This window comes from Phragmites australis, chromosome 3 (genome assembly GCF_958298935.1).
Source record: "Phragmites australis chromosome 3, lpPhrAust1.1, whole genome shotgun sequence".
Lineage (NCBI taxonomy): Eukaryota > Viridiplantae > Streptophyta > Magnoliopsida > Poales > Poaceae > Phragmites > Phragmites australis.
The window spans coordinates 45,345,701-45,370,500 of NC_084923.1; the positions used below are offsets into that span (position 1 = coordinate 45,345,701).

General features: G+C 41.6%; 2 pseudogenes; one reads left to right on the top strand and one right to left on the bottom strand.

Moving 5' to 3' along the window:
• Positions 1-8,766: 8,766 nt before the first annotated feature.
• On the bottom strand, positions 8,767-13,537 carry LOC133910779 (protein arginine N-methyltransferase 2-like; annotated as a pseudogene).
• Positions 13,538-13,921: 384 nt separating this feature from the next.
• LOC133910780 (pentatricopeptide repeat-containing protein At1g77360, mitochondrial-like) lies at positions 13,922-24,421 on the top strand (annotated as a pseudogene).
• The last annotated feature ends 379 nt before the right edge of the window (positions 24,422-24,800 follow it).

Consider the following 24,800-nt stretch of genomic DNA (forward strand, 5'->3'; position numbering starts at 1 on the left):
ATATAGCTAAAAAGAATAAAATTGCAAAAGGAAGTTGCACATGCGCAAGCAACTGGACCAGATTTCGACGTACTATTTTAAAAGTGCATCTAGGCCCCTAAGTGAGTTTTGGTGATAATGACAAAGCAATTAAAGAACTAATTAGATTTATAAGTTATGGACAGGTGTCAGTTCCATCAAGCAAAAAATGTGACGTATTGTGAACCCCAAAGACGGATAAAGGAAAGCGGCATGGTTCCTAAAGCTCTTAAATTCTTTTATGCTTTGAGTTTGAGTTTAGGATGCCGTACTATAAAGGGGGACATAAAATCTACTTGTTTGCATAGAAACAGTGCTCAAAAGTCCAAACAAACCCATAAGAGTCATAGAAAGTTAGCCCTAAATCTTTTGTTTAAAAAAAAATACAGAAAATCCGCACTTGCACGGAAGGTCCGTATTTTTGTGTGGAGGGTCCGCACTTCAGCGAGTTCTCGGCTAACTGCGGAAGGTCTGCACTTTTCTGCGGAGTGTCCACATATGTGCGGAGGTTCCGGACTTATGCGGAGGGTCCGCACTTTCCAGAGAGTAACGGCTAGTTTTTTAGAGTGGAGTATTTAAACCCCACACCTTTCAATACAACAGCAACTCAGGCTTTCAATTCCGACCAACCTTGAGACAAAAGGTCTCTAGCTCATTGAAAGCTCCTTTCCTACTCCCCTTTGTGATTCTTGTTGAGATCTTTGCTAGGGTTGAGTGAGATTGAGTAGTAGTGCTAGTGAGATTCAAAGCCATCCTTTTGAGCACTCATTTCTTCGTCAAGTCGGTGGTTTCAAGTTTGTTACTCTTGGTGGTTCGTCCACCTAGACGGCTAGGCGTCGCCCGTTGAGCTCCCAAGTTTGTGGTGAGCCCCGGGACATTTGTATCACCCCGACAAGTTGATTAAGAAACCCGAAGCTCGATTTTTGTGATCGCTTTGGTGAGGATAGGGTTGAAAAAAGATCCGGCACTTTGTGAGCTCATCAACAGAGACGTAGGCACTTCTTTGTGGAGTGGCCGAACTCTGGTAAACAAAGTCTTGTGTCAATCTTGTCAATTTCTTGTATTTGGATATACTCTCTTGTTTGAATTGAATTCTAGGGTTTAAACCCGATCTATCTTGTTGTAAGGTTTGAGCTGCAGGTAATTGGTCATACAGGTTGACATACATCTACTGGTGCTTGGTAAATTGTAAAATTGATACACTTTATCTCTGAGTTTGTTCCAGTTCGAGTTTTCCCCAAAAGTCCGATGTATCCGTACTTTTCTGCGGAACCTCCGTATAAGTGCGGAGGTTCCGACAAAAGTGCGGAAGGTCCGCACTTTTTCTGATCCGCTGTTTTAAGTTCGCAGAATTTTAGATTTCGCCTATTCACCCCCTTCTAAGCGACATTTCACATTTACGCATGTGTCACGCGCCCGTGCCCTCCGTCCCGCCTCGCCCCGGCTCGGCGAGGCGAGCGAGTGTGCATGTGTTCTCCTTGTCCTCTCATCCACACATGCTAAGTGGGGGAGAAAAGAATTTCTTTTAAGTTGGTCTTCCTTGACCTCCATTAGTAAGGTAGGACTAAAAGATACACTCCCACCTTCACATGGTTGAACATTTGAGATTTATTTGAAATTACACAAATATAATGGGACAAACATATATATTCTAACAATCCCTCACCATATCTCAAAGTCCTACGGAGATTTATCTTTTTCTCAATTATGTTTGATATACCAGTGTTTCGATGGAGATCTGTTAGGGTTGAACATCCACTGAGAACATTAAATTACACTTATTCACAACTTGGATAATGGACTGAGTCTTGAATTACAAGTTTTGTGCAAACATATTTCACTTAAAATCATAACTGATACTTAGCTGTCAGTAGGCTATCCCTCGGGTGGAGCATATAAGTCTTACTTTGTGGTCTATTCATGAGTTTATTAGAGATCACTCAAGTCTTATAAACTGCGACCAACAATCAGATTCATATCGGTGTGTTCTTTCAAGAATATCCTGTAGGATAATATCTTCGCTAATTAAAGCCAACATAACACATTAAGGAAATAGCCAACATGCCTTATAAATTTCGAGAGTATTGCATCTTGACTCGAGTGGGTTATGTGGTACTCTCCTTTAGTTAACTAATAGCTTGTTCTTCACAAATTCTAATTCGCAGGATCCTCGATCACATAAGTTGAGTTATCACTATGGTATAACTCACATGGGTCTCATAACTATCTCCTTCGATGTATTATCAATCACATTCTGTGATAGTCCGTTTGTAAATCGATTTTCCAGGTTTTTAGTCGTTTGGATATAATCCAACACTATCAGTCTAGAGTTTCTCAATTTTCTGACAGATTTCAATCTCCTTTTTACATGTCTTGAAGATTTTATGTTGTCCTTAGAACTGTTCAATGTGATAATAATCGCTTGATTATCACAATTTATAAGGATAGCCGGTATCAGTTTATTAACCACTGGTAAATCCATCCAGAGTGCCACAGTCATTCTGCCTCAACAATAGCTATGTCTAACACTGTGAATTCTACCTCAACAGTATCGGTTTATCAATCACTGGCAAATCTATCCAGAGTTCACACAACCATTCTGCCTCAATAGTAGCTATGTCTAACGTTGTGAGTTCTGCTTCCATTGTTGACATTATGAAACAGCATCACTACCAAGAGTTAATATATATGTACTTGTGACCTTAATTTTATCAATATCGGATATTCAATTTGAATAACTATAACCCTCCAGTACTGATGGGTATCCAATATAGTGAAGTCTATAATTCTTAGTGCATGCTAATGATCATCACTCGGGTTAAAAGTAAATCAGCTTAATTTGCTCACAGCAAATAAGATATCAGGCCTCATAGCATTAGATAGGTACATGAGTGATCTTATTATCTAGAAGTATCTCAGTTGATCCTTATCAATCCTTTTATTTTTATGAAGTATTAAGCTAGGATCATAAGGTGTTGAAGCGATCTCGCTCTCCATGTAGCCAAAGCAACTTAGGATCTTTTTCACATAATGGGATTGCGAAAGTGTAATCCCATTCTCACCATTGATCAACTTGATATTTAAAATCACGTCAGCCTCTCCTAGATCTTTTGTATCAAATTTTTAAGACAAAAATGACTTAACCTCATTAATCACATCAAGATTTGTCCCAAAAATCAGTATGCCATCAAAATACAAGTACAAAATAACTCCCTCACACCCACCATGGCGATAATACACACATTTATCAGCTTCTTAACTGCAAAGCCTACAAATGTTAAAGTTCTATCGAACTTCTAATGCCATTGCTTAGTAGCTTGTTTGAGACCATACAAATATTTCAGCAACTTATATACCTTGTCCTCCTGACCTTCTAATACAAACCCATTAGACTGATCCATATAGATTTCCTTGTCTAACTATCCATTAAACTGATCCATATAGATTTCCTTGTCTAACTATCCATTAAAGAAAAATATCTTAACGTCCATCTGATGAACGAGAAGACCATGTGAGGAATCCAAGAAAAATAATACTCTTATCATGGTCAATCTAGCGACAAGTGAATAAATATCAAAGAAATATTTGCCTTGTTTTTGGGTATAACCCTTGGTCACAAGCCGAGCCTTATAATTTCCGATAGTACCATCATGTCTAAGATTTTTTTAACACTCACTTGTAACTCACAGGTTTATAACCATAAGGTCTATCTGTGACTTCCCAAGTTCCGTTGGCGAGAATGGAATCTATCTCGTTACGAACTGCTTCATTCCAATAGCCTTCATCTGGAGATGCATACGCTTCTGAAATAGACTTGGGAGTATCGTGTATAAGGTACACAGTGAAATCATCCCTAAGGGATTTTATTGTTCTTTGTCTCTTACTCCTTTTTGGAGCTTCACTGTCATCCTCCTCAGGAAATAGCTCATGTGCGTTAGAATACTCAATTGATATGGCATGTTTAGGAATTATCTTAGAAGTTTAACTAGAAGCGTTATGTATATCATTTATGGGAAAAATATTCTCAAAAAAAGTAGCATATCTAGGCTCCATAATTGCATCAACAAGAATGTCAAGTACCTTAGATTTAACTACTAAAAACCTATAGGTAATGCTGCAATAAGCATATCTCAGAAAGACACAATCCACTGTTTTATATCTCAGCTTGCACTTCTTTGTTATTGATATATTGACTTTTACCAAGCATTACCAAGTGCACAAATAAGAAAGTGATGTTTTTCTCCCTTTCCATTCTTCATATGAGGTTTTCTCCTTATTCTTAATAGAAATATTATTTAGAACATGACACAAAGTCAACAAAGTCTACCCCACCATACCTTAGATAATCATGTAGTGTCTAACATGATATTAACCAAGTCAGTCAGGGTGCGGTTCTTCCTCTCAGCTATCCCGTTTGATTGGGGCGAATAGGGAGACGTTCTCTCATGAATAATTCAATGTTTCTTACAGAATAAGCTGAAATCACTATAGAAAAACTATCCACTACGATCTGACTTAAATCTTTTGATTTTTCTTTCCAATTGATTTTGGATTTCTGCCTTATACATTTTAAAGTAGTCTAGATCCGCATTTTTAGATTTCAACAAATACACATAAAAAAATCTAAATGCATCGTTAATTAAAGTCATGAAATATCTTTTTCTACCATTTGCCAACACACCATTCATTTTGCATAGGTCTGAATGTATGAGTTCTAATGGTACTAGTTTCTCTCCTCAGCTGCCTTGTGAGGCTTACGAGGTTGCTTAGATTGCATATAACTTTGGCACTTAGAAACTTTAACAATGAAAAATTTGGAATTAAATTCACACTGTAAAGATGAGTCATACAACCAAAGTTTATGTGATATAACCGTGACTGCCAAACTCTAGCCTCATCTCCATTAATACTGCCACAAATATGGTTCACAGATTTATTGCAGAAATCAAAAAGGGGAAAATGGAATAAGCCTCTACACTCCTAGCCTTTATCAATAAAAAGTCCATACTTAGACACAACTACTTTATTAGACTCTAATACCACCTTAAACTCATCTCTATAGAGAAGGAAACCACTAATTATATTCTTGTTTATTGAAGGGACATGCTGCACGTTCCTCAATTGCACGATCTTTTTCGAAGTAAACTTCAGATCTACTGTCCTAACACCATGAATAGAAACATAAGACCTATTCCCCATTAAGACAGAAGAATCCTGAGCAACCTAATAAGAAGAGAATATTGAAATGTCAGCAAACATGTATACATTGGCCCCAGTATCAATCCATCAACTGGTAAATTTATTCACTGAAAGAACAATAGGTAAGTTAGCATACCCAATAGCTCTATCTCTAGTGTTGCCAATAGTCACGTTGACATACTTGGTGTTTTTTTTTTCTTTTATTAACCTTTTTTCCTTTGCAGTCTGGACAATCTTTAGCCCAATGACTAACGTCGCCACACACGAAATAAGGTTTATCATCTTTGTTCATCTTCTTCTTCTTAAAGTTGATGGTTTGTTTGGCCTTGTTATTTTTTTCTTTAAACTTACCGTTAGATGACTATTGCACCACATTTGCATTAGATTATCCATCACCTCTTTTGTTATGCATATCCTTAACCTGAGCTTTCTCCTCAACATTAAGAGACGTAATCAGACTCTCAATAGATATTTCTTGTTTCTTGTGTTTTAGAGCAATGAAAAAATTCCTCCACGAGGGATGAAATTTGGCAATGATGCCCCTGCCTACAAACTTATCGAGTAAAACACACTTTAGGAGTTTAAGTTCCTTTACAATGCACTGAATCTCATAAGCATGCTTAACTACCGATCGATTATCGGCTATCTTGTAGTCATGATATTGCTCCATAACATATAGTTCACTGACTGCATCTGAGACACCAAATTTTACATTCAATGCGTCCCACAACTCCTTTACGTCTTTTATGTGCATGTACATGTCACAAAGACGATCATCAAGAGCACTAAGAACACATCCTACAAAGAACGTGTTGGCTTCCTCGTATTTCTTCTCCCCATCAGAGGAAAGAGTTCCTTTAGGATTGCCAGACGCAACCTAGGTGCAGCTCATAGCTGTAAGCCGCAGAGTGGTTTTGACCTGCCATCTCTTAAAGTGCACACTGGTAAACTTGCACGGCCTCAGTGCATCGGCAAAATCAGCCATCATTAGATCAAAGTGCCTACAATAATGTTTTTGAATGGTTGCCAAAAATAGTACTTTAAGATTTAATTTATTCAATTTCTGATATAACATAAACAAGAACATATACTAGATAATCAATACCGACTGGGTTTTGACTAGCTCCGATGAGTCTTGACTAGATTCGATTGTCACTCGAGTAGGGCTCCACTAGCTCTGATGAGTCTCGACTAGATTCGACTATCACTCGACTAGGTTTCAACTAGATAGCAATATACGTACCCGATGACGACATGTGATGCATAGGCCGCGTGATGTCGAAGCAGGAGACGATGACGAAGATGGTGTAGTTGAAGTAAATCATGATGATGTAGAGAAAACAGGTCGTGAGTAGTCGTGATGAATGCTTCCCAAAAACCTTATTCGTCCTCTCCTAGTACAGGATCCCAAGAGTAACGGGTTCCGGAGACCTGCTCTCCCATTCATCAGTGCACACTGGATAGAGTAGACTACATACGACGGCACAACAGAGAGAAATTGATAAAACTCTAATTGCGTATATTGCTTTGTGACGGTGACTGAAAGATATATATAGAGGAAGGATTACGCGGTTGAGGCGCGTCACAATCAGACTCTGTTACACACCACGATTGGACTCTTAACCGACACGATTTTCATGTACTTATCTGTTTGCCCGCGTAGAAAAAAAGAATAAAACTACAAAAGGAAGCCGCACATGTGCAAACAACTGAACCTAATTTTAACGAACCATTCACGTAGGTGCCGCGCACCCTCCGCCCCACCCCAGTGAGGCGTGATGAACACGGACGTGTATTTTACTAGTCCTCTTATCCACACATGCTAAGTGGAGATAAAAAATCTCTTTTAAATTGATCATCCTCTACCTGTACTGGTAAGGTGGAACTAAAAAATACACTTCCACCTCCATATAATTAGGTTTTTAAAACTTATTTAAAATTACACAAATATAATGGATCAAACACATATATTCAAACACCTATACGTGGCACTAATGAGGAATGGAGAATAATGGTGGACCGACTTGTGATAATACCTGGACGGTCGTGACCACTACCACAGCTAAGGGGACCATCATCTCCTGACGTCTCGCGTTGTTACTGACATATCAATGACACCCATATATCAACGACAACATTATGATAATTTTGATAACAGGAGATCTCAATCCCAACTAAGATGGCGTCAAATAGGGAGGAGATCGATCGGAAACGGAAGGGCACACAACACACGAAACGTATTGGCTTTCCAATCTGGCCATCTGGCACTAAAATAAGTGTGCTCAGCAAATAAAGTATGGCCAGTCTTACAGAAAACCTATGATACTGGAACCGTTGTGATGATAAGAGGGCTCTTTTTGTGCGTTGCCTGATAGGTAGGTGGGGATGAGTTGACGGTAGATACAGTGGTGCCCTAAGAGGCAGATGTTGTAGAGTTTTAGCTTAAAAAGTTAGAGCTGAGTATTATTAGCTCTAATAATCTATGTAATTAAAGTTATAAGTACTTAGAGATGTCTAAGTGTTTATGTGGGATATCTAGTTTTAATTTTAAACTATAATTAAAGGCTTAATCTACTTTATATTAGTCTAAAAACTTCATATCTGAAGTGAAGCAAAGATCTAGAACCATACCAAATAAGAAGAAAAAAAAATCACTGCGAAGTGCAATGGCGATGTCAAAGCTGACGTGACGACGGCCATGGAATCAGGACGCCGGTGGTTGAGACCCGCGCGATTCCGCAGTTTCAGTGCTTCACGCACTGGGAAGGAGATCGGGCACAACTTTGCCTCGATCTCTTTGCTCCTAAACCTAGGGGTAGTACTTAGCCGAACACGTGAGACGGCCGGCCGGCCAAGTGACTCTACTGCTCTGCCCCGTGTGCGACCGTGTTCGTCGAACGAAGCCGCTGCGACTGCGTTGGTTGAACCCTAACCAACGCTTTTGGACGACCGACGCGTTGAAGGAGGGTCAGAGTCCTAGAAAGTTCACTGCTATCACGGGGAGGCGCTACCTGAGACCGACTGAGGAACACGTTCCGTGTCGCTTTCGACAACGTCAGCGAGTCAGTCAGCCGCAGCTGGAGAACCGGCGGATCGGCGCCACTGGCTCACGAGAACGCACGCGGTCGCGGCAGCATGTTGCTTCGCAGAGGAGCCGAAGAAAGCTGGAGTAGTTTTCTCTGAGTTGCTAAAGCGAGGAGAGGGAAAGGAATGCCTAGGCTCCATCCAAATTCCAAACGTGTGTTTAGATAGCTGCCGGGCAACAGGAGAAAAAGCGCGCTCAGAGGATGAAAGATCTGTTCCAGAGCAATGGTAACAACGCCATGCAATCGCGACTTTTCTCTAACTTTGACGGTTCCTGCCCCCCTGTGCAGCCCCGCAAACGCAGCAGGGATGATCTTGTCACTTAAGTGACAGTGGCCGCTTGACGCGAATGTTACCAGTCAGCGGTAGGTGTATCGGAAGTTTGGAACCACATCTCCAACATGAGAAGGAAAATGGTTGCCAGGGAACAAAATTTCCAGGGCGAATTATCTTCCATGGACAACGTACAGGCACACATCAAATTATACGAAAGGCCAAAGCATCACAAGCTGAAAGAAAGTTCAGCCCCTGAAATGGTTGGTGTGTGTACCTTGTAATACAGCATGATAACAGATGTCGAAGCAGCCAGTCGCTAAACTTCAGACGCAAATACCCCGCCAGTTCATTGTTTCTCACTCTGATTCTGATTCCGACTGGCAAACTGGGAGTTGGTACGTATCCAGCTGCCAGTACTTCTGCTTCACGCCCTTCCACACTTCATCCGGCAGGCAATCTTTCACAGGGAGAGGGATGAGCTGCGTCGAATAGCCCAGATTCGGCAGCTCTAGCGCGACAAGCTGGCAATACACCACGTGGAAGAATGAATGCATTGTCACCGCAGAGACCGTTGAAATACGAGTTGATACCTCCGGGTTTCAGTAGCTTAGGAATATGTTGGTGGAACTCTCTCATGTCCTCGTACCTCGTAGTATTCCCCGTATGTGTCAAAGAATGTACCTGTGCATGCCCAGAAAGAACAGCATTAGATAAGATTTCGCAATGATGATTATATATTAATATACCTTTACGATGTTGATGTACTTTCCAATAACTAATGGAACAAACTTGGCCAACTACTTTATAGTTTAACACATCAATATACATTACCTAAAATATCATTTGAAAAGTGTATTGGCTTATTAAACTCCCAAGACGTACTACCGATGGACCATCAGAAAGTTCCCTGTTTGTTAATTGCAGTGCAGTATAGCAGACGAATTTTGCAACAAACTGTTTTTCAAGTTGTACTTGAGGAAAGTCAAGTTATTTGATGGTAGTATTCTATTCTGAGCGTGGATTCATATTCATATTCATCTCTGACAGTAAAGAGATGATAGCTTTTGCTGGAAAAATCAAAAGGAGGCCGTCATCAAGTCAGCAATTAGATATCATTTTCAGTTATCGTACCAAACACTTTTGTTTAGATGCTTGCAAGTTCCTTTCTTTCATTCCTGTGATATTGTCTAAAAATCGAGAATAAGTTAGTGGTGTATGCGTAGGTAGAAGATGACAAACAACATATGGTTTGACATATCCAAAACTAGATTTTACGAAGGAACTGCAGTTAACTTGAGTGATCAAGATTCTACAATTTATCCACAAGGAATGGCGACCATGGTTTGAATTGTCTTGCATTGGACTACTTCTACTTGAACATATATTTGGTCTTACTTCTTATTCAGCACTCAAATGGTCAAATCAACAATTATGATAATTAACCAGTATGGAAGAAAAAAAACGTATGAAAAGAAATGATCTAGAAACATACACATCTACACTGTCTAGATAGATACCTCTCTCAGGTCTTGAAGAAAATCCTAAAATCCAAATCGGTTATTTTGAACAGGTTTGCCATACTTTTCAACCAAACCACTATGGGGTCAGTTCCAAAAAAAGAGGAAAACCATGGAGAACACTAAAATTATTGAGTTGTGTGTGCTGTTTGGAAAGGAGGAATGTTGTCCCGATGCTTGTGTTCTTCCCCTAACAATGAGAACAAGGAGAAACAGATAATGACAAAGCAAATTAATAAGAACAGAGAGATTTTTTGTTTTTGTTTTCACACTTCATGATTGATGAGTGTTTTGTTTGTTAGAAGTATCACATCATCTTCTAAGTTCCTGTGTTTCCTAACTACCTACCCAAGCAATATATCCTATATTTTTCCAATGATTTTCATTACATTCCTATGTGGCTGTGCCTTTCCCGTGTTTTTGTCATCCATTTTGAAAGCGTGAATAGAACAGCACGCAATGATTTGCTCATTGGCTTTCCTTGTGTACAAATACACAACGCATTTACACTAGGCACTAATGACTAGAGCTAATCAGGCTAGCTAACAATCAGGAGCTAATCAGCCTAATTACAGTAGGTACGCATGCATTTACACCAGGCACTAATTGTTGTCACTTTTGGGATTTTCCTGTTGGAAATTGTCTTTGGATCTTTTCCCTGCCTCTTCTCTCTCTCTGCTGGTCCACACTCCAATTCGGCCTATGGCCCGCCGGCGTCATATATCTCCAGAGAGGGCTCTGCCCTAGGGGAGAAGGACCCCGTGCTCTCCCTGGAGAGTGCGGCGGCGGCAGCTTCAGTTGGGATTTCCGATTCTCCTGCTGTCTCTTCCCTCTGAGGCGTGCGAGATGAGGAGAAGGGAGTGGATTGAGGCCGATTTTTGTGGGAGATCAGTGCTCATCCGGTTATGGGAGCGAGGTGAGTCTCTCGTATATATTTTGGGGGGCTGATTTCCTCTAAAATGTGTGGGAGAAAAGAGATAGAAAAGAGGAAAAGGAAGTGACTTGCATCTCTCTGTTCTTGGGTTGGCTGTTGCTTGCTGGACCGAGTGCTGCGCGCTCGGTGGTGACGGCCGACGGTGTTCCTCCTGTTGGAATCTGGAGCTGCATCGCTTAGGCTCGCCAGCTCGTGCCGATTGCAGAGTTGTTGGCTTTGTATCTCCGATCTCCTTCACGTCGCCGGCAACGGCGGGTGCTAGGTTTTCTGGGACAGCGGCGTTCGAGCCGTGCCTAGCCTCTCTTAATTTCAATTTTGGTCGAATTTCACTGTGAGTATCCTCTTCTCCTTCTTCTAGTCAGCACTATGCTATGTGATGATTGCGAATGATCTGAGATTGGGCTATTAGCTGAGTACTATAGTGTTTAGGCTTGAGTTGCACTGGACATGTGAGCTGTTCGGCTCTGAATGTTATCCTGTTCTGAATTTCATATATGTTCAGATAGCGTTCTTTCTGTTCAGTGGCTGTGGTCTCCTTGCTTCAGTTCTGAACTCGTGATCTCATATGTTCAGAGAAGGCTTAAGTCACTGAATTTTGGTCATTGTATATACATGTTAATTTCTGAATACATGTGAGAATAACATTGACTTAGACATTCAGTTTTCAGACCCTCTGTTCCTCATTTTTCACTGTCCAGTGCTAGAATTGTTGATCTGTCCAAGCTTCAAATACTACTTGAGATCTTAGTAATAGCCCAATCATTGATGAGATCATTAGAACAATTAGGGGGCAAGACTTATAAGTCTTGGGGCCAATTGTTTGACTTAAATCTGAGAGCAATCAAGTTTTTCTTTTCATATGTGCTGTCATCCTTTGGAGTACTTGCTCATATGCTATATTCTGAAATCAGACTGTTTAAGATACACATGATAGGTATTTGTACTGTCCTTTTTCAGATATACATTTGTTCTACCATGTGTATAGGTGGCTCTCTTTTCAGTTATTGTATTTATATGATTGGAATTATATACATGCTCATTTTATGGCATATATGTCAACACTAATGACTAGAGCCAATCAGGCTAGCTAACAATCAGGAACTAATCAGCCTAATTGCAGAAGATACGCATGTATGTATGTGGACACATGCGTGAACCTAGTTAAGTTATCCAACACTTCTCCATTCCTGCATTCCAAACAACCCCTATACACTTGCCAAATACTTCTCCTAGATAGCGCTAATTAGAAACTCACGTATAATTATTAATGAAGAGTACGCAACCACAAAATTTGTTTCTTGATAGATGAAGACAGTCGAATGATAAGAAAATAGTTTTGTTGATACGTTAAAGTAAGAATCCAATTCAAAATAAAGTTTACAAACGAAAAGAATAACTCTGTAGATAACGTAGAAAATTGTTTCAGCTGAAGCAAAACCAGCCTTCCTTATGCCGTGCCAGGCCATGCACATCCTGTTTGTAACGTAACACTCACATGATTAGCGCTTTTACTGAAGCCTGTGAAGATGTACCATGGGAAAATGCATTCACAAACCATCTAGATGCATTCCATTCCTGAAAAAGGCCCGATATCACCTAGTTCGGAAGCTTTTAGAAGCACTGAGTTGAAAATTACAACCAAATCCTATGACATTTACAGAGCATGACTGCAAGAACACAAATAGAGAATGACTATCGGCAGAAACTGTACCAATCTTTTTACCTTTCAAATTTTGCATATTCCTCAGCTAGATTATGCCCAGAAAAAAAAATCGCAACATTTGGAGCTATTACTTTAGACACAACACATGGTGACATGATTAATGATAAATTCATGAGAAACTAACCTAACAGTCTATCACCTACAACACTCCGAAGCAATGCAGCATGGAAACTTATCCACAAACAAGCAAGCAACGCAACATTTGAAGTCCAAACATGACAACACTGAACTAAGCGAAGCAAAGGTGAAAGCTTTCGTATACCGTCATAAGATCCGAGCTGTGGCATCACGTCCTGCCACCGCCCGAACACGATCCTGACATTCTTCTTCTCTCCCCACCCGAGCTTGAGCATCCGCGCGTACACCTCCGGGTGGGCCTCCACGATGGTGTGTGTATTGCCTCATCCACGAGCCCCATCCCGAACCCGACGTTGAGCACCTTCCCTTTGCCGCCGCCGCCCGCTCGTGCGCCTCCATCAGCGGCCGCTCCCACGCCATCATCACCGCCTTGCTCTCTGCGTCCATCACCCTCTCCTCGCTGAACGAGACCCTGGAGTCGAGGTAGCTCTCGGAGAGGACCCGTCGGAGGCGTTCGCGGGCGCCGCTTGCCGCCGCGCGACGGTGCCGAGACGAGCTCGGAGCGGAGGGCGTGGCCGAGGAGGATATCGTAGGTGTCGGGGTTGGAGGCGAGGTCCCCAGCGCAGAGTCCTGAGGGAGGAGGGGGTGGGCGAGCGCGTTCCAGGGCGCACCGCTGTCGAGGAGGAGGCGCGCGACAGCAGAGTGCCCCCCCCCGCCCCCCCCCCCCCCCCCCCCCCGCCGGCAGCATGAGCGGGGTCAAGCCGACGGCATCGAAGTGGGTGGCCATTTATTTTAACGGCCTTATGGACCATTTGTTTCTGATTCGATGGCCCAAGTCGTTAGTTCGTCGCATTCACTTCCCGAATTGACACTTCGATTTGGCGAAAGTAGCGGGCGTTCAGTCGCCGCCGGACACGGCGGAGCAAGACGAAGCCCTTCACTGCTTCCCCTGTTCTAGTGCCTATCAAGATGAGGTGGTGAGTGGCTAGGCTTTGCGACGGGCTCAGTCACAGCGGGTAGCGTGTGCTGGTAGAGAAATGGGTGCAAGTCACACCTGGTTGCAGGCACGCAAGATGTTTGCAACTTGCAAGAATGCTTAGCGGCGGGAGCGGTGGCGCTGATGTTCCAGTGGACGCCGCCAAGCGCCTCTGCAAGCTCATCATCTTCTGCAGGAAGGCCTCCGGGCTGGAGCACGAGCTCAACCACGGTGGCATCCGCGTCACGCCGGACGTTCCAGCATATTGTATTAGATATGTATCAAATAATTACATGTAAGTTGGTTACGTATATAATTTAGAATTATATTAGTAGAATATGATAGAATTGTAAGTAGGACTTTAGGTGAAATCTTGGTAGGATTGGTATAAGCAAGGTCTCTTTGTAGATATAAGATGAGGTTCGTTATTTGTAACAATGACGGTAAAATGATAGGTTTATAAGGGACGATAGTTTTATCGGGAACCTTTATTGCTAGATAGGGAGGAGTGCACGTAGTCATGTACCGGAGATATAGGCTTCGGCTAAATCTCATTAACAAGCATCGTGTCTCTAATATCGTTGTGATCGTATGCATCATCTCAATTGATCCATTTATTATTTACACAAATAGCTAATTCCCTAACAAGTGTTATCAATGTCACGGTTAGATTGGATCATAAGATGATATGTAGAAGATCATATAGAGGTATAAGGATTATATATCTACATGACGTCGTGTAATACACAAGCAATGTCGATGGACATGATGTAAGGTGGAATATGGTGATGACCAGTGCGCATAAACGGTGCACGTGTTGCTACGGCTAGTCGACGTGAGCGTCGACAGCACCTAGGGTTACTAGCCAGACGTCGTCGTCGTCGGGTGGCATGGATGTCGTTACGGCGGAGTCAGGGCAATCATGGTCGTGCTTGTGATGGCTCATGACGCGATCGTCGCGGACGCCGGTGAGTACGGTTCATAGGCGTCACGAGCAGGGAGCAGAACGGCTGGTCGCCGCTGGTTAGGGCTCGCAAGCTCAATTCACAGCGGCATGGTGGGACTTGTCAAGTCTAGGTCGGCTCTGGAGTCGAACACAGTGCATGTGTGCTTCGTCCTTGGTATATAATAAGAGGTTCTGTCTCGTATATATAGTACCAAAAATCCTTGAGAGATAGAATCAATTTTCAAGAGATTGAGACGGACCCATATTCAGTTATAAAACTACAAGTTTTCTAACAATTTCCCTTGTGCACTTCTCGTGAAATGCATATATATCATCAAAACTTCTCAAAAACACAGTAGAAAATATTATAAGAAAGAATACATAACTCGTGATATGATCACACAAATTGTTTCATTAAAAATCTTATCATGAGAAATTTAAAAAAAAACTCATATAAGCGGAAAAGAGTACAATCCACTAAAATGCTTAATATAATTTTTATGATTAACTTTGATCACTTAATCTTCTTGACTAAGATTTAATTTCTTGTATCGGTATTATGTAAAAATTCTCCCCCTAAAATATGCAACTTTCTAAGCCTCATCATCCCAATGTCATGAACACATCTTTCGAAATTATATATAGGAAGAGACTTAGTGAATAAATCTGCAAGGTTCTCACGTGATTTGGTATGTATTAACTTTATTTCATTCATTTTATGCAATTCATAAGCATAAAAGAATTTGGGGGTGATATGCTTCGCTAAGTTGCTTTTCATATATCCCGATTGCACTTGTGCAACATATGCAGCATTATCTTCATAGATAACAATGGGGGTGTTAGTAGTGTTCAAACCACATGAGTGTTGGATATGATTGATCACTTTTCTAAGACATACGTATTCATGTGTAACTTTATATAAAGCTATTATTTCCAAGTGTTCATCGAATTAGGTATCACTACGTGAAAAAAAGTTATTAGTTGAAAGGATCGAATAGCCCAAGAGGGGGAGGGGTGAATTAGGATATTAATTAAAACTTCTACCGCTTTAGCAAATAAAACTAAAAGGAAATGCGACTAAGGGATTTAACTAGAACTAGATAGCTAATCAAGCAAGAATTAACTAAGAAAGATAATCACTAAGAAGAACTTGCAAAATAACAAAACTCAAAATAAGATGCAAGAAAGTAAGGAGTTGGAGAAGACAACACCGATTTTTTCCCCGAGGTTTCGAGAAGTTGGCACTTCCCTCTAGTCCTTGTTGGAGCATCCACCAAGGATGTCGCTCCCCCTTGAGTCACCAAGGCTCAAGTGCTCTCTCTTGATTACCCCTTCTCCATCTCCGGATTGGTGGGTATCAAACCAAGTACATCCTCCTTCTCCCGGGGCTCCCACAATTCCTCCAAGAGCTCACCGAGAAATCCTTCGATCACCAAGACCGTCTAGGTGTTACCAACCACCAAGAGTAACAAGCCTCAAGCTTCGCTTGACAAAGACAAAGCCTAGACAACAACTAGATGCACACTTACTACTCTTCAAGCATTCAAAGAAGTCCTTAATCCTCAACTAAGAACTTGGAATGGACACAAGTGCTCTCTCTCTCTCTTGCTTTTAAATGACACACCAAGTGTATGAGCTGCTACAGAGTCGCAAGAGCCACTGTTGAAACCAACTGAGTGGGTATTTATAGCCTAGAGATAAAAAATTAGTCGTTGGCTAACCACTCTCATTTTTCTGTAATCACCGGATAATCCGCTGGATATATCCTTAAGATCACCGGATAATCCGGTGGGTTCAAACCCAGAGCCAGCTGTCACTAGCCGTTGCACGGCAACATTTGTCCGGTGATAAACTCCGGTGAACAACAGTCATCACCGGATAATCCGGTGAGTACAACTCACCCGACCCTTTAAATTTCAGAACCTTCTGCAAGAAATACTCCGGTGATTTTTTGCTCTCACCGGATAATCCGGTGAGTTCAATTTGTCTGAGTTTCTTCACAACATTTCTCCGATGGTCTGTCAGCTAAGTCACCGGATAGTCCGGTGACTGTAATTTTCCACTGTGGCCCGAAGCAATGCTCTCTGCAAGAAATAGTCCGGTGTTCATATTATGCAGCATCGGATAATCCGATGAATACAAAGTTGTTTTTCTCCCAAAATTTCCTCTGCTGGAAAAGCTCCGATGGTCACCGGACTTCCATCACCGGATAATCCGGTGTAACACTTCTGAAATTTTTCATATAATTCGGATGCCTCAATTAGTGTTTATCCGGTGAGTATTAGACATCCATCAGAGGATAATCCGGTGAATAAATTTTTGTGAGCTCGTCCAATTCAATTCTCTTTGAGCTCTAATTCCTTGACAGCTTCACCATGGACTTGTATGCTCTACCTAGTGCTAGAATTTAACAAGTGTGCATCATCTATGTCTAGACTCACTAAGTCAAGCTACTACTTTTAGCCCCCTTTATAGTACGGTCAAAAGACTAAAAGAAAAGAAGCCCTATACTACTCTAAGTATCCTCCATCTCCTTTGTGACACTTAGAACTAGAAGATCCTTAGTCTTAAAGCATATGTCCTTTGATTGTCCATATAAGCACTTTAGGGACCAAGATTACCCAAATGTCATTGTATACTGAATTTTTTTTTATTACCTTCAAAATAAATTGTTAGTCACAATAATATGGTTGTCATTAATCACCGAAACACTTACCACTTACCTAGAGGCCTAGATTCTACATTAGTGATGGATGATAACCATCATTAGTGACGGGTCACGTACCCGTCACTCTTATCACGTCATTAATGATAAGTCATTAGTATAGGATGATGACCTGTTACTAATAAGGTGATTAGTGATGGATCATAACGTGACCCATCACTAACTGAACATTAGTGACGGGTTATAATCTTGACCCGTCACTAATGAGCGATGAACATTTTTCATATTTTTTAACATAAAAAATTCAAAAAAATATTTTTTTCACCTGAACCATCCCAACGCAGGCCTATCTCATATGCCTCACAAGCTATATTTTTTTCACATTGTTTTAAGTTTATGTTCCATGGGAATCGAGCCCGTAACCTCCTCCTCACGCGCGTATTCACCTTACCATCTCTTCTATCACATAGTTATGATAGAAACCATATATTTTATCCTTTTAACCTTTTTTCTGAAGGTTATTAGTGACGCGCTATAACTATGATCCGTTACTAATGACTAATTTTACCAATTTTGTTAAGGGTTATAATTTGATAGATGACCCAGTGTGCATTATGTAAAACAGGCATAACTTTTGCATACGAACTCCAGTTTTAACGTTTTTTTGACTCTACGAACATCTACAGAAAAAGTTAAACCCGTTTCTCCCTAACTTTATCGGGTTCAGAGAATTTTTCGAGGCCAAAAATGGCGTAGAAGATTGAGTTCTTGCCCCTGTAAGTTTCTGCACCATTTTTGAAACGCGCATTTGTGTCCATAGCTGTTATACTTTACATCAAAGTTGAGCAGAAATGTGCAATAGTTCATATTCTAGTGCTACTGAGGTGAGAAAAAATAAGAGAAAAATAAAAGAAAAATAAAAAATGTACAATGGTCGCTAATGACTCGCATATGATAACTTGTCATTGATGACATGTCACAACTTGGTCCGTCACTAATGACTGGTCTAGGACGACCCGCCACTGATGATCTAGTCATTAGTGACAGGTCACAACTTAATCCATCATTAATGACTGACTTAGGACGACCCGTCACTGATGATGTTATCATTAGTGACGAGTCACTAATGACTGGTCTAGAACGACCCGCCATTGATTACCTAGTTATTAATGATTGGCTTAGTACGACCTATCACTGATGACCTTATCATTAGTGACAGGTCGCAACTTGGCCCGTCACTAATGACTAGTCTAGGACGACCCGTCACTGATGACCTAGTCATTAGTGGCAGGTCACAACTTAACCCGTTATTAATAACTAGCTTAGAACGATCCGACACTGATGACCTTATCATTAGTGACGGATCATAACTTAACCAGTCACTAATGACTGGCCTAGAACGACCTATCACAATTTGACCCATCACTATTTTCATCAGTGACGGGTCATGTTACGACTCGTCACTAATGATCACTCATTAGTAACAGGTTTATATCTGGTTCTGATCAGAAGGCACATTAGTGACGCGTCCGTATTGGACCCGTCACTAATAGGACATTAGTGATGGGTTTTGAGCAGTCGTCACTAATGTGGTGTCTCCTTTGCTAGTTTCTTACGTAGTGTATAAGATTTTGCTTTGATGATTTCTAGTATATTGCAGTTCCACCACATAGGAAATACATAGCCAGTCTGTGATATTCAGTATCTGTGTATCCAACCTGACTTAGGTCATGATTCTTTCTATAGAACAGACTCAGATATTTACTACCTTGCAAGTTACGTAGAATATCCTTCACACCCTTCCAATGCCTTTTAGTGGGTTATGCATTGCATCATGCAAGTAGATTTACCTTAAATACTATGCCTGGCATAGTGCAATTAGCCAGATATATCAACGCACCTATTGCACTTAAGTATGGGAATTCAATCCCAACACTTCATCTCCCTCTTCTCTAGGTCTATAGGTATCTTAATCTGCTTGCAATAACCTTCCGACCATGGGGGTTTTAGAGGGAAATAATTTTTCAAAACCAAACCGCTCTAACACCTTCTAAGTATAGTTTGACTGATGTACAAAAATTTTATCTGTCACATGTTCTAGCTGCAAGCCTAAGCAAAACTTGGTTTTACCCAAATCTTTCATTTCAAATTCAGACTTCAAGTACGAGCTTGCTTCGTCAATTTCTTCTTCTGTACCGATGATATTCAGATCATCTTCATATGCAAAGATCAACTTTGGGACCTGACTGTTTCAACCCATATAGTGATTTCTTCAATATACGCTATAAAGATGTCTATTTCTTCTATTCTGATTTGGCAATGGCATTCCTTCATGTACATTCATATAAATATTCGAATCAAGGCTCCCATAAAAATATGTGGTCACAATATCCATCAGTTTCATTTTCAACTCCAGGTTGATTACCATCAAGATTAAATATCTAAAGATAATACCACCCATCAGCGGGAAATATGTTTCTTCATAATCAACGCCTGGTCGTTGACTGAGACCTTGTTCAACTATTCGTGCTTTGTACCTCATAATTTCATTCCTTTCATTCCTCTTAGGAACAAAACCCCACTTATATCCATTGGTTTGACGTGAGGAGATATGCAGCATACTGGCCCAGAAATCTCTCTTTTATTCACGGGCAATAGTTCAGTTGTTATTACATTATGCTAGTCTTACTAATCTAACCTCATGCTACATTAAGTGAGCGATGTAGGCTCAGGGTCACGATCTATAGATGTGACATTTTTATTTACGAAATATATGTTGATTATTGTGGTTGCTCTGTTCCAGGATTCCCCTGAATTCACATAGTTCATTGCTATTTCATCATAGGTTACATTTGCAGGTGCTTCTTCATCGTGCTCTTCATTATTTCTTTCAGGTGCACTTTCAGGTGTTTCTTCATTATTTCTTACTATGGGAGCATGGTCCTCTAGTTTACCAGCGTGGATTTCAGCGCGCATATTTTTGATAGTTTCTTTCTGCGTAGGAAGATTCAAATCTGGTATTAAGTTCCATACCATCGCCAAGTTTCAACTAGCTCTCCTTCTTTTTTCTTTGGGGAATTTTTATGAACGGCTGTGGTAAGCTCTCATTTCCCACTTTCGCGTTCTTGTGCAGAGGAACAACAGCCAGATTTCGATCGACGACATGGTGGCGGATGCGGGCCCCACCAATTATACGTTGTGTTCATTGCGATGCTATTCATGATACTATTCATGTTATTCATATATCTATTTTGATGCAAAAATAGTAGCAGCAAGAAAAACGTACCAGACCGATCTTGTACGTTTCAATTTTTGCGAAAACAAATTCGTGCTGCGTAGGGCATATAGGCTAGGTCATGACCTGCCCCTTGATGATGATGTTGATGCAATGCAGATCGATCGTAGGCAAATTTGTTCCGCTAGCTTGGTCTCTAGCAGAGCTTCATGCTGACAATATGTTATGAAACCACTGCTAACGGGTGTAGTCTAGAGATCCCTCTAGAAAATAATTGCACAAAGGAGACACAATGTAAGTGAAAAACTTTATTTTCTTTATTCATCTGTGTACTATAATTAGGAGTTCGTTCTGTATATATAGTACTAAAACCCCCTAAGAGATAGAATTAAATCTTTCCAAAGATCGAGACAGGTCGACATTTGGTTGTAAAACTCTAGGTTTCCTAACAATATCGTTGTTACTAGTCTCTTCATCTCTGCTACCTGTGGGTTTTTTTCATGCCACCAGCCGTGTGTGCGTGTGGGAAATGATAGGACACGCGAGTGCTAGCGTGGACAATTGGGAAAGCAGGTGGTTTTATTGGGATGCAAGTACGGACATGGGTCCGAATAGTACACGGTTGATTGAGACTCCAATAAGGACACGAGGGGTAGATCGATTTGGAGCTCGGTCAGGAAGATGCGGCCTAAGAAATAAATACCAGCCGTGGCCGATGGGAATAGAAGCGTAGCAACAAAGCAGGACATGAGGGAACCAACTGAAGGATAAGACCACGGGGATTGAGAAAATTGCAATTAGATTGTTCATGAACAATGAACCATTGCTTATGATGGTTGATGGCGAACAACGAGTGACGATCGAGTGGGTTGACTTTGTCATATGAGTGTGGCATGGTTGTGGACGTGGTATGATAGCGGTGGATCATGCACAATAGGTGTGCAAGGCAGCATGCGCGCGGTTCGACGTGTGCGTGGTAGTATTCGGTGAGGCAAGACCGAAGTTCTAGTCAGTTACTAGATGTATCGGCATATAGGTGACAAGACGTGTCGTGCGGGCAAGTGCACGAGGTGCGTAGGTGTTGGAGTGCAACCGGAGATCGCATACACGACGTTCGCAAGTGTTGAAGTACGACAGGAGATCATATAGACGCTAATGAATATTGCAACAGGCAAGGGAGGACAGACTGTCGACCTATTGGCAGACCTCAGGTTGTTGTTGCGATGCTTGGTGATGAGCATGTGTTGTCAATAGTGTTTGTTTGTGATGCGCATGGTGACTGATAAGAATTTGACAATGATGGCCAAACAGTTTGTGGACACATGACAGACAGTCCAGAAAATGTTGGCAAATAGTTCACTTGAAAGGTGAACATACGCGTAGCAGAGAAGAAGAGACTGGTAACAACAACATAGGAGCGTGTGGGCCGATGGTGATTATTCTCTATGGCGTGGCAGCATGCGGCGTGAGCTTAGGATGTAGGATGGCATTGGAGAGAGCTTGTGTGCTTCCAAATCAGCAAGAGCGTGGATTGATTAGAGTTGTACGTATGGGTTTCTTTGTGTGGATTGATGGACGTGAAGAAGCTTTAAGGGCTGAATTGGAAAGAAATAGACATTATGGAGATCTTTACTTGCAACTGGAGTAATCTTGTTGGTTTGGAATTACATGAGACTATGGTGTAAGACGTTGGAGAATCATAACCTAAACAGTAAGGTGAAAGAGCAATGCTAGTGTGGTGATTTCTATGTGTGACTTGGAAGCAATATTGAATTTTTCAGTATCAAGAAGGAGTCAATTGGGAGTGTGAATGTTGGATTCAGTTGGTTTTTTCATGTGACACCTAACCAGGAGCGATTTTTCTTCATGAAGTCTGGTGATTCTAGTTATATCTACTTATGTGACGATGTGGGCTACCGTACTGTTGGAGTAAGGTACTATTAAAATCAAGATTTATTATGAAGTTACATGCTTCGGAGAGTCAGACATGTGTAAAGGTTAAAGAGGAATCTGGTTTCACTTAAGGAGAGTTGGTTGATAGAAGAGAAAAATGCTCTGCTATAGGTGGAGTAATGGAGTATGAAGTTGGAGTGATAGTAAAACTTATCGACAGCTCTCGTTGAGTGGCAAATGTGATAACTCAAGTTCGGTGTACATGAAAATTCGCGCATGATGGCTTTAAGTGGCATTTTATTCGAAAAGGTGGAGTTTGTTGGATATATGCAGAATAATTATATAAAGTTAGTTAAGTATAGCACTTAGAGTTGTATTAACGGTATATGACGAAATCTTAATAGCACTCTAGGTGGAATCCTAGTATGATTGTTGTAAACATATCTCCTCATAAATATGAGAGGAGTACCGCTGTTTGTAACAATAACAGTGTTACGATAGGTTCGCAAGGGGCGGCGAACCCTCGGAAGCAGCCGATGTTGCTAGTTAGGGAGTAGTGTCCGTAGTTATGCTTCGGAGATGTAGACTTCGGCTAAACCTCACTAACAAATATCGTATATATGATATCATTTATAATTATGTGTATCATCTCAATAGATCTATCCGTTACTTACGTGCATAGATAATTTCCTAAGATGCTGGAGTACCGCTTCTTCGAGTGGGTGCGACCACACCGTCTTCTCCTACCACACGGTGGTAGCGTCCCTAGCCAAGGTCAGGCAGGCTACCAGCTCATGTGGGACGTCGTGACCGTCGTGCGCCGGGAGGGCGTCGCCAATTTCGAGACCTTCGGCATCATCATGCGCAAGTATGCCCGGGCGCGGAAGGTCGATGAGGCCGTTTACACGTTCAACGTCATGGAGAAGTACGGCGTTGCCCCCACCCTTGCCGCATTCAACAGCTTGCTTGGCGCGTTATGCAAGTCCAAGAACGTGCGTAAGGCCCGGCAGATCTTCGACAAGATGAATAGAGTCGGTTCACTCCTGACGCCAAGACTTTAGCATCCTGCTTGAGGGATGGGGAAGAGCACCAAACCTCCCAAAGATACGACAGGTCTACAGTAATATGCTTGACACTGGTTGCCAACCTGACATCTTCACATATGGCATCATGGTCGATGCGCTTTGCAAGACACGCCGTGTTGAGGAGGCTATCCGTGTCGTGCAGGACATGAGCTCTAGGGGTTGCCAACGGACAGCCAGTGTGTTGGTGCATACTTACGATGTTGAGATGAATTTTTTTATATGGAGAAGGATGGGATTGTGCCTGACGTTGTTGTGTACAATGCACTCGTCACTGCCTTCTGCAAAGTGGAAAAAAAATTGAAAATGCTTTTAGGATCATGGAAGGCAATGGGATAACCCCAAAGTCAAGGATCCGGAACATCATCCTAAACAGTCTGATTAGCCTTGGGAAGGACGATGAGGCACACAAGGTCTTCCGCAGCATGATCAAGCGCTGCCAACCAGATTCTGATACTTACACCATGATGATAAAGATGTTCTGTGAGAATGATACGTTAGAGATGGCACTAAAGGTATGGAAGTATATGGGGTTGAAGCAGTTTCTGCCGAGCATGCACACATTCTCCGTGTTGATCAATGGGCTGTGCGACAAAGGTGAGGTTAGCCAACTGGCCTGCTCTCTTTTATTATTTTGTCAATTTGCAGTAATTTTATGCTAAGCTACTTTTAAATATCCGTTGCTGATATTCTTCAGGGTTCATGCATTTTAATGTGGCACTTCAGATATGTAGCTTCCGTTTAGGCATTGTGGGGAAATGTTCCCAGTTGGAGGATGACAGGAGGCTCAACTAAGCCCTGGCCTTGTCATTACATCAAACATCTCATGCCCGAAATGTTGAACTGCTGCTCGGATGCTCATTGGCAACGCGTTGTACTATAATTAACGGTAAATGGATCCAGAGAAGTTGTTAGGCGCAAGCACCCTGCAAGAACCAGTGTCAGATACGATTGTCCATGTTCTGAACTCAAGCACTTCGTGCCAACTTTCTCAGTCTCAAGTAACCACTAAAAGATCAAGAAACTAGAAAGTCTGTGAGCACTTTATTGATGAAATGGGGCACTGCATGTACCAAGGAGTTTCTTTAGTATGAATATGATGGGTGTAGTAAGTAAGCAATGGTTGCAACTTGCAAAGACAGTTGGAGTCTTGCCTGCTGTGCAGTTAGCTCCA